Consider the following 10733-nt stretch of genomic DNA (forward strand, 5'->3'; position numbering starts at 1 on the left):
TTTTCCTTACATGTTCATATTTTCTAAATTAATTAATCACTTGTGTCCCCCTAAGACACACGCACACAATTTTTTTCTTTCATGTTCACATTTTTTAAAATAATTAACTAGTGGAATCTCAATTTTTTTTTTTCACTTCTGTGATTTCAAAAAATATATGTGGTCTTACTTAAATTTGCATAACACATCAACTACACCAGTGGTTCATTTGAGTTACACATTTTATTTCACTGACATATTATTAACATTATCGTATTTTCTGAATCTACTTTTTATTCCTTAATCTTCTTATTAACTTTGCGCTGTTGTTGCATGCACGTGCGTGCGCGCGTGCATGCATGCTTGCGTGTGTCTGTATGTTATTTTCCCACACTGCTAATTTCATTAGTCTTGTTTGCACATAACTGAGTGACTCATATCCGATGATTTGTTATCAGTCCTCCTGAGTGTGGGAACATTAGTTCATTTAAAACTTTACACTATATGATATGTTTAGGTAAGCATACAACATGTCTTTTCATGACTCAATTTCTTCCTTTTTGATGTTTTGTGCAGTCTTTCTGTGTTCTTATGACGCCAACGTTCTATTAGAGATTAGTAGTTCAGGGTTTTCGAACATGTGAACTTAAATGTTTAGAGATATCTCAGACAATGTCAGTAGTTAGCATCAGACAAATTTCTAAAATAATTACAGGATTCAGTTTTCCCACTTTTTTTATTCATTCCCTAATGGAATGTTACGTGTTAAGTTTTGAAAAAAAAAGTTTCGACTGCCCGTCTCATGTTTTTAAAATTTTATTGGAAAACGCAACAACACCACACACGTTTGTTCATTAAGTTACAAATGTATATTTTATATTGCTCAAATATTAAATCATCAAATGCTTACATTTGCATTTATTATATCCTGGTGTCCCTCAAACAGACACTTTTTTTCTTTTTCCATAACTCATATATATTTTATTCTATATTCATATTCTAAAGACTATGGGAATTCTTAGAGTATAGTAGAATCTAATGGCGGCAGCGTTTAGACATTTCTGAATAATTATATGCTGATGTCACTCAACCACACACATTAAACATGAAAAGTCACTAATGTATCCCATGGTAATAATCTAATGTATGTTCCCTATCGTTATTCTTATGAAAAAGACTATTCAGTATTAGAATTGCGACTGTTAAATAACCAAATTCTAACAGTCGTACTTTGAGTTCGACCGCTTTTTCTAGTATGTTGCAGGTATCTACATATATAATAAATAAATTGTCACTTTTCAGGTGAAATATTCTCCACTGAAATTCTGGCTATTAATTTAACACCTTTTGCTTTCCAAGAGTTGACACAGTTTCTTGAAATATTTCAGGGCTTGCATGAACAAATAAATTTTAATCCACTGAGTGGATTTTCAAAAAAAAGAAAGAAAAGTTTCTAGTTAGTTCGTGGCAAGAAATTTCACAATAAAAAAAATAATTTAAATAAGTCGATATATATGTTTGGTCTTACTTAAAATTGTATAACAAATCAACAACACCCTTTTGTTCCTTTTAATTTATACACTTTATTTCAGTGAAATATTATTGGCAAATGTATTTAATCAATCTAACATACAGAAAATAAATAAAGTGAAAAATACACTCTTATTTTTTGGTCCTTAATCTGCTTACTGTTAATTTTGCACTGTTGTTCAAAGGTTCTTGCCATGGTTGCAGAATTGCCATCATATGGTTTTCGACAATGTGCCTCTCATCTGAAAATTTCTACATTTGTGAATGTTGGGGATTTGTTACTGTAATAATATTAAGGTTAATATTATTGTTTTTTTGAAACAAAATACATATATATTTTTGAGCATCACTAAAAACACAGAAACGTTCGCTATGTTTCCAAAAGCATTTAAAAGTATACATTATGTTTTCATGTTTTGGGCATACAGTTTCATTTAAATCAAGAACAGGTCTTCCTAGTAGCCTTGTTAATATTTTTGATTTTTCTCTTCCTTTGGAGAACAATATTTGATATTTGCATGATGATTCTATTATCCAATTTCTTAGTTTGTCCAGAGGTAGTGAACCAATTTCCCACTTCAGCTGATGGTTGTATTTTATTAACCAAGAATTCTGTTTTTTTAACTCTTTCAGGTAATTCATTCCAACTACAAGGTGATTTTGTCAATGCATATCTTAAAAAAATTCCATCAGAAATAAGAATTTCTTTAGGAAATAAATTTGAAGTCTTATACAAAAAGAATTGAAAATCAATTATTCCAATGATAACTGAAATTTTGTATTTTTCACCCAATGGCGATTTTTCATATTGTCCTTCATTCTTCTTCTTAGATTACTTCATATGACACCACAAATAAATAGTTATTTATTATTATTATTATAGATTCCTACCTTAAATGGACAAAACATATAGAATACCTACACACCGAACTCCGGATCATCGCAGCAAAACACTTCCAAGTTAAAGACATTATTCTACCCAACATAAAAAAAAACTCCTATATCACGGTATCTGCCAATCCCTACTCAGATACGGAATAACGTCTATGTAAATACATCAAACAGCCAGCTAACAAAATTAGAAACACTACACAGGAAAATCATGTCAACAGTGATCTGAGCAGCTTATATGCAACAACCAATATCCGAAAAGCACATGGCGATACACAGAATTCTGAGCATTAAAAACCTGAAACACTACATGACATTAACATGGAATTACTTCAACATCACCTATCGAAACAACAGAGACACATATCGTATAACACGACCTATAACAACTCTCTACATCCCCACCCTTCTACAACCTTCATCTACACCCTTCAACAACTGATACGGTTCTTTTGTGCAATCACATCAGATAACCATACAACTTAACAACCTACCAAAAAAGTTAAAACAATAGATAGAACATTATTAATATTAGAAGAACATCTGTTGTAAATACATAATATAAAGACAAAAAAAAAGTATTATTAAAAATTTTAATTGAAATCCAATGTAGGAATTGCAGCACTTAGTGCTGAACTCTGTAAAATTATAAGGTGCAATGCCACACAAGATGTTTATTGTATGTATAAATATTTTAGCAATCAATAAAAAAATAAATTATTATTATTATTATTTCACTAATTATTAACTCTGATCGTATACTTTATGTTAACTTTCTGTTACAAAATTCTAAACAATTAGAACATTTCACAAACAAACTTTCAAAGAATTTTGTGGCTCACCCATTATTTTTACATTACCTGACACAAAATGCCACAACTCTATACATCATGTGCAGTGGATGAACGATTACCGTTAGCCCAAAGTCACTCGACTCTATGGTTTTTTCTTATTGTACTGTTTACCCTTACTAAGCCCTACTCTGACTGTTCCTTCAAAAATGAATCTTTTGCACAGATGACTCAACGATATGTTTTCACATGCTGCTGGATATACTGTTGGTGTGTTTTTATCTTACTTTGTGTGGGGAAAGGTAGAATTTGTATTTGTGTTATCTGGAGAGTACAAACATTTTTCTATATCAAACTTTAAGAATTTAAGTCACATTCTTGGGTTAAATCATCTGCTGTCTCTCTATAAAACCACCAAATTCTAACAGTTCAGATTTTCGATTATATGAACGAAATGTTTCAGATAACTCAGACAACGTCAATAGGTAGCATTAGATAATTTCTACAATAATCAATTACATGAATATTAGTTTTCACCATTCCCCCCCCCCCTGTTACTGGCATTAATTTCACACTAGTGATTTTTTACAATAACTAAACAGAATAGCATAATGGTATGAAGTTATGGATTTAAATATAAAATTCTAATCACAATAGCTGAGTAAAAATTCACTGTGGAAAAACACAACAACAAGAGCACACAACTTTGTTCATTTAAGTTTACAAATTCATATTTTATTTTGCTGAAATACTATTTACAAGTATATTCACAGCGAAATAATCAAAACATGTAATTACCTAAAAATATTTCACAATATTTAGTTTACACTCTTAACATTTTCCAAAGAGTTTAATAAAGAAAATTATTTTACTCACTGTTTCTTGGTTACATTACATCAAAATAGCTGGTCATGAAAAAGAGATTTTAGAATAGATACCGTGGTCAGCACAGATCCATACATTTGATATTGTGTCAGTCTGGAAATGACACCATGCCTCCCTTAACATTCTGTGTATTCTTTTGTCACCAAATATACAAAAACAATTTTTGTAAAATGTTCGTAAATGTCCCAAAATAAAGGATCTTTATCGAATTGGATAAAATCTTGAAAGATTAATTTTACCATTGATGAATTTAAATGATTAGCAATAATTTTCCCCATGATATGAATAGCTGGTAATTCAGTTACCAAAAATAGTAAATGATTATCAATGTCATACATTTTTGGTGAAAATCTCTCAGCTTCTACACAACTAATAGAGAAAACTTTACTTCCATCAGCTTCTGTTTCATGGAGTGTTAGTTCCCCATCTTGGCATTTCAGAATATAACACACACTGAGGTCCATTTCATAGTCAACTCTTCTTTTTAAGTAGCCAAGGATATCAAACAACTTCCTGCATAACTTTTCCCAAGTGGTCATGGATAAACACATCACAATGTACGTGTCTTCTAAAATAATAATCAGTTTCTATCCTTTTAGAGCTAGGTGAAGAGTTTTCTCTCGTGCTATTTTCCTGAAGAAAGAAAATTTCAATGATTTTTGTGGCTCACCCATTATTTTACTTTATTTTCCTGAACACAAAACACCACAACACAATATGATACCTGCAGTGGAAGACAAATTGCCATAACTGCAAAGACACTTTGCTCATTTGATTTTCCTTATAGTACTGTTTACCTGACCCTTAACCCTGACGTTCCTTCCAAAATGAAACTTTAGCACAGATGATTCAAGGACATGTTTCTACATGCTGTTGGATATGATATTGATGTGAGATTATCTTACTTTGAGACATCATAGGGCAAATCTTATCTCAGTGGCTCGAAGGGTATTCTATAATATTTGTCCATATTATGTTAAGTATTTTATCCTCAAAGAGTGTTTTTCATGTTAGACCATGTGACTATTTCTCTCACTGATATGTCCAAAATTGTTGGGATGGGATAAAAAAAGTGCATTAGTTGGAGAAAGAGGAAGGGTATTCAAGAGGATGACAGGGGTCTTCCATGTAATGCATCTCCATCCCATCCCATAACCCCTATTCCCTCTCTTCTCCCCCATTCTCCTCCATAAGATGTCTGCTTAGGCTAGTGGAGATGAGCAAGCTCCTCATTTGTAGATAGCTTTTAGTGATATCACTTCCAACTGAAACTGATAACATTGGAGGACAAAAATAAATGCGTTTTTTTCCTCCAAAGTTATCATTATCAGTTGGAAGTGACATCACTAACAGATATCCAAAAATGAGGAGCTCACTCATCTCCACTAGGATGAGCAGACATTTTCTGGAGGAGAAAGGGAAGAATAGGGGCTGATGGGGTTAGGTGTTGCAGCATTGCAGGGAAGACCTCTCTCATGCTCTTGATGACCTTTTCACTTCCACCACCTAATGATAATTTTTTGCACATCCCAACAATTTCGGACATACGAGTGAGAGAAATAGTCACATGGCCTAACATCAAAAACACTTTTTGTGGTTAAAATACTTAACATAATAAGGATTAATAATATAGCGTACCTTTCAAGCCACAGAGATAAAGTTTGCTCTATGATATCTCAAAGTTAGATAATCTCCCATCAACATCATATCCAACAGCATGTAGAAACTTGTCTGTGAATCATCTGCATGAAAGATTCATTTTGGAAGGAACGGTCAGGGTTAAGGGTCAGGTAAACAGTACCATGAGGAAAAAAAATGAGTCAAGTATCTTTGCAGTTATGGCAATTCGTTCATCCAGTGCAGCTATCGTCTTGTGTTGTGATGTTTTCTATCCAGGAAAATAAAGTAAAACAATGGGTGAGCAATAAAAGTCATTGAAATTTTCTTTCTTCAGGAACATAGCATGAGACAAAACTCTTCACATAGCTCTAAAAAGATGGAAACCGATTATTATTTTAGAAGACGTAAATTGTGATGTATTTTTACAGGACCATTTGGAAAAATTTATGCAGAAAGTAGTCTGATATCATCAGCAACTTGCAAAGAAAAGTTAACTATGAAACAGACATCCGTAAGTGTTATATTCTGAAATGCCAAGATGGGGAAGTAATACTTGATGATAAAGGAACTGATGCACGTAAAGTTTATTCAATTATTTGTGAAGAAGCTGAGAGATTTTCACCAAAAATGTACAACATTGATAACCATTTGCTATTTTTAGAAACTCAATTACCAGCTATCCATATCATGGTGAAAATTATCGCTAATCATTTCAATTCATTAATGGTAAAATTACACTTTCAAAATTGTATCCAATTTGATAAAGATTCTTTATTTTGAGACATTTATGAACATTTTTCAAAAACTGTTTGTTTATATTTTTCACAAAAGAATTCACAGAATGTTTAGGGAGGCATGGTGTCATTTCCAGATTGACACAATATCAAATGTATGGAGATGTGCTTTCCATGGTATCTGCTTTAAAAACTATTTTGTATAACCAGCTATTTTGATGTAAGTAACCAAGAAACAGTGAGTAACAAAAATTTAATTCTTTGAACTCTTTGGAAAAGGTTAAGAGGTTAAACTAAATATTGTGAAATATTTTTAGGTAATTACATGTTTCAATTTTTTTTCTCTGTGAATATACTTGTAAATAGTATTTCAGCAAAATAAAATATTCCTTTGTGAACTTAAAGGAACAAAGATGTGTGCTTTTGTTGTTGTGATTTTCCACAATGAATTTTTTACTCAGTTATTCTGACTGGAAATTGATATTGAAATCCACAACTTTATACCTTAATGCAATTCTGTTTAATTATTAAAAATATCCCTACTGTGAGATCAATGCCAGGAATTGGGGAAAAAGTGTTGAAAACTAATATCCATGTAATTGATTATTTTAGAAATTGTCCAGTGCTACCTATTGGCATTGTTTGTGTTATCAAAAAAATCCGTTCACATAATCGAAAATCCGAACTGTTAGAATTTGGTTGTTTTACAGGCAGACATCAGATAATTAACTCAAAAATGTGACTTAAACTCTTAAAGTTTGGTATATAACAAATATTTGTACTCTCCAGATAACACATACAAATTGTACCTTTCCCCACACAAAGTAAGATAAAAACATACCAACAGTATAACCAACAGCATGCAAAAACATGTCGTTTAGTCATCTGCATAAAAGGTTCATTTTTGAAGGAACGGTCAGGATGGGGCATAGTAAGCATAAACAGTACTATAAGAAAATACCATAGAGTCGAGTGACTTTGGACTTAAGGTAATCGTTCATCCACTGCAGCTACTATTTTGTGTTGTGGTGTTTTGTGTTTGATAATGTAAAAATAATGGGTGAGCCACAAATTCTTTGAAAGTTTCTTTGTGAAAATTTCTAATTGTTTAGAATTTTGTAACAGAAAGTTAACATAAAATATAAGATCAGAGCTAATAATCAATGAAAGAATAATAATAATAAATAACTATTTATTTGTGGTGCCAGATGAAGTATTCTAAGAAGAAGAAGATTGAAGGAAAACGAATATGAAAATTCGACACTGAGTGAAAAATACAAATTTTTAGTTATCATTGGAATAATCGATTGTCAATTTCTTTTGAAAAAGACTCCAAGTTTATTTCCTAAAGAAATTTGTATTTCTGTTGGAATTATTGTAAGATATGCATTGACAAAATCACCTTGTACTTGGAAGGAATTACCTGAAAGAGTTAAAAACAGAATTCTTGGTTAATAAAATATCTTCATCAGCTGAAGTGGTAAATTGGTTCACTATCTCTGGACAATCTAAGAAATTGGATGATAGAATCAACATGCAAATATCAAATATTACATTCCAAAGTAAGAGAAAAATCACAAACATTAACAAGTTTAATAGAGAGGCCTGTTCTTCATTTAAATGAAATTGGATGCCCAAAACATGAAAGTTTTGGGCATCCAAAATTTAAAAGTGTACTTTTAAATACTTTTGGAAACATAATGATAGTTTCTGTGCTTTTATTAAGTTAAGGGATATTACATCCCATATAGTTTCTTAGCCGAATAAGAAACTCGAAGAGTTTCATGCCGAATATAGTAGAAACTATATAAAGTTTGGCGATTCGAAGTGTAAGCAAATACCTGGATACTGCAGCAACTGACCCTTGAGGTAGTGCAAGCTGAGGCAACTCATGTCAAAGGTGGAGCAAGATCTGATCACTATTCTTGATATTTACCCATAATGTGAACTTAGCTCCTAGGAGCTGTATTACTGTTCTACATTATGAGAGAAGGTCACTACCCAGACCGGTTTCAACCTTTATTGAGGTCTCATCAGTGAGTAGGTAGAACTAGATAATATCAAGTTTGTAGTGAACAGAACTTACAACCCTTCTATGAATATTGCCATGAGGTGTCCTAATAAATTATTAGATATATGAAAAGTGTAAGCAAATACCTGGATACTGCAGCAACTGACCCTTGAGGAAGTGCAAGCTGAGGCTACTCATGTCAAAGGTGGAGCAAGCTCCGATCACTATTCTTGATATTTGGAATTGCCGAACTTTATATAGTTTCTACTATATTCGGAATGAAACTCTTTGAGTTTCTTATTCAGCTAAGAAACTATATGGGATGTAATATCCCTTAACTTAAACAAATATGTCAATTTATTTTTCAACACTGTAGATTTCTCATTAAGTCTAATCTTAAAGATATCTCCCTTATGCGGTTGCCAATTTGTTGTACGTAGGTAACATATCATGTGTTCAGGTTGGAACTCTTGATTCCAGTGAGAAATTATTGCTGCAGTAAATTAATGCTTACATTTATTTTTTTAAAACCAATATGACTATTAGTTTTGCCTTCTTTTCCTTGTACTCATAACCTATTTCTGTTACTTGTTTTTATTTTATTTATTTATTTTTTCTTTAGCATTTGCAATTTTAAGTAACGGATGTGACACAAACAAGGTTTTGAACTCTCTGCAGCGTTTTCGTTTAGAAACTTCTTTTGCCAGCACAACAAATAAATAGTTATTTCTTATTATTTCAAATGAATATTAGCACTGTAATATATACTTTGTTAATTTCTATGTTACCTTTTATTTGACTGTAATATTATAATCAAATTGTATTTACTGGATATAACATACAGAAATTAACAAAAGTGAAAACGTAGGGATATATATATATATATATATATATATATATATACATATATACACACAATTATTATATTAGATATTGTTTCCAATACAAATAAATGATTATTTATTCTTATTTCAAATAAAAATTTGCTCAGAAAGAAAGAAAGAAAGAAAGAAAAATTATAAAGAAAAAAATGTTTATCCTCAAATAAATATTTATGATCACAGGAAACAAGAAATTCATCAGCTTTTTCAAAGTTTTGAAATTCATACACATATTGTTTTGATCATTTGGTATCATTTAAATGACGAACGGGTCTTGCTATTAACTTCATTAATGTTTTTTGATTTTTCTCTTCCAATGGCAAGTATTTTTTGATATATGCAAGTTGATTCGCTTGTTATCTGCATACTACGATACCTTTTTATTTTTTTTTTGTCACTTTTGAGGTGAAATATTCTCCACTAAACTTCTGCCTTAATTTAATTTAATACCCTTAATTTAATAATAAGGGAAAAAATGTTATGGTCTTACTTAAATCTGTATAACATTAAAGTAAGATTTAACATTTTATTTGAATGAAATATTATTTACAAATTGTATTTATTGAATCTAACATACAGAAAATAAATAAAGTGGAAAATACAATCTATTTTTTTTTTGTTCCTTAATCTTCTTATTGTTAAATTTGCACTGTTGGTCAAAGGTTCTTCCCATGCTTGTGGAATTGCCATCATGTAGTTTTTGACAATGTGACACTCATCTTAAAGTTAATATTCATTTGTTGATTGTAGGGATTTTATTACTTTAGTAAAATTAAGGGTCACATATTTATATTTTTTATACCAATAGATATATTTCTGAACATTAACCTTCCAAATGGTCAGGACGTCTATATACGTCCAACTAAATCTGGATATGATTCAGCCCACCTATTTAAAGAACCAGGATAAGAAGTGCAATTTGACCATCCTGTTCATTAGAAGGTGTGATAAACCCTCACCCTGAAGAGAATGGTTAATCGGATTATCTCACGTTCATAGCTACCCCTCAATTGCCTATAACAAGAAACGCACATCCTTGTTCTATGCTAGTCAACTGGATTTTATTATATAGGATAGACTAAAAATAGAGATATTATTTATATTTTTGTTTTCTCTTTTTATTGTACAATACAATTTTAATTTCTGGACAAAATAAAGGTCTTGCATAATTTCTTCACTTAAATATTGCCTTACATTGGAGAACCAAGTTCATTTTTTGTGCTAATTTTTTTCTAATCGCTTTCTAGACAAAACATTATTCTTTGTTCTCGAAGAAATTAATTCACGATAATTATTTGAAATATTCTTTTAAAAAAAGAAAAGAAAACCGGCTGCCGACATTCCAGATTATATTATTTTTATTTTTGTACAAAACCATCGAAATCGAATAATACTTTACAGATTTCCTTTA

The sequence above is a fragment of the Typopeltis vanoorti genome, chromosome 24 (genome assembly GCF_054136105.1).
Source record: "Typopeltis vanoorti isolate ZY-2024b chromosome 24, IOZ_Tvanoo_1.0, whole genome shotgun sequence".
NCBI classification, from domain to species: Eukaryota; Metazoa; Arthropoda; class Arachnida; order Uropygi; family Thelyphonidae; genus Typopeltis; species Typopeltis vanoorti.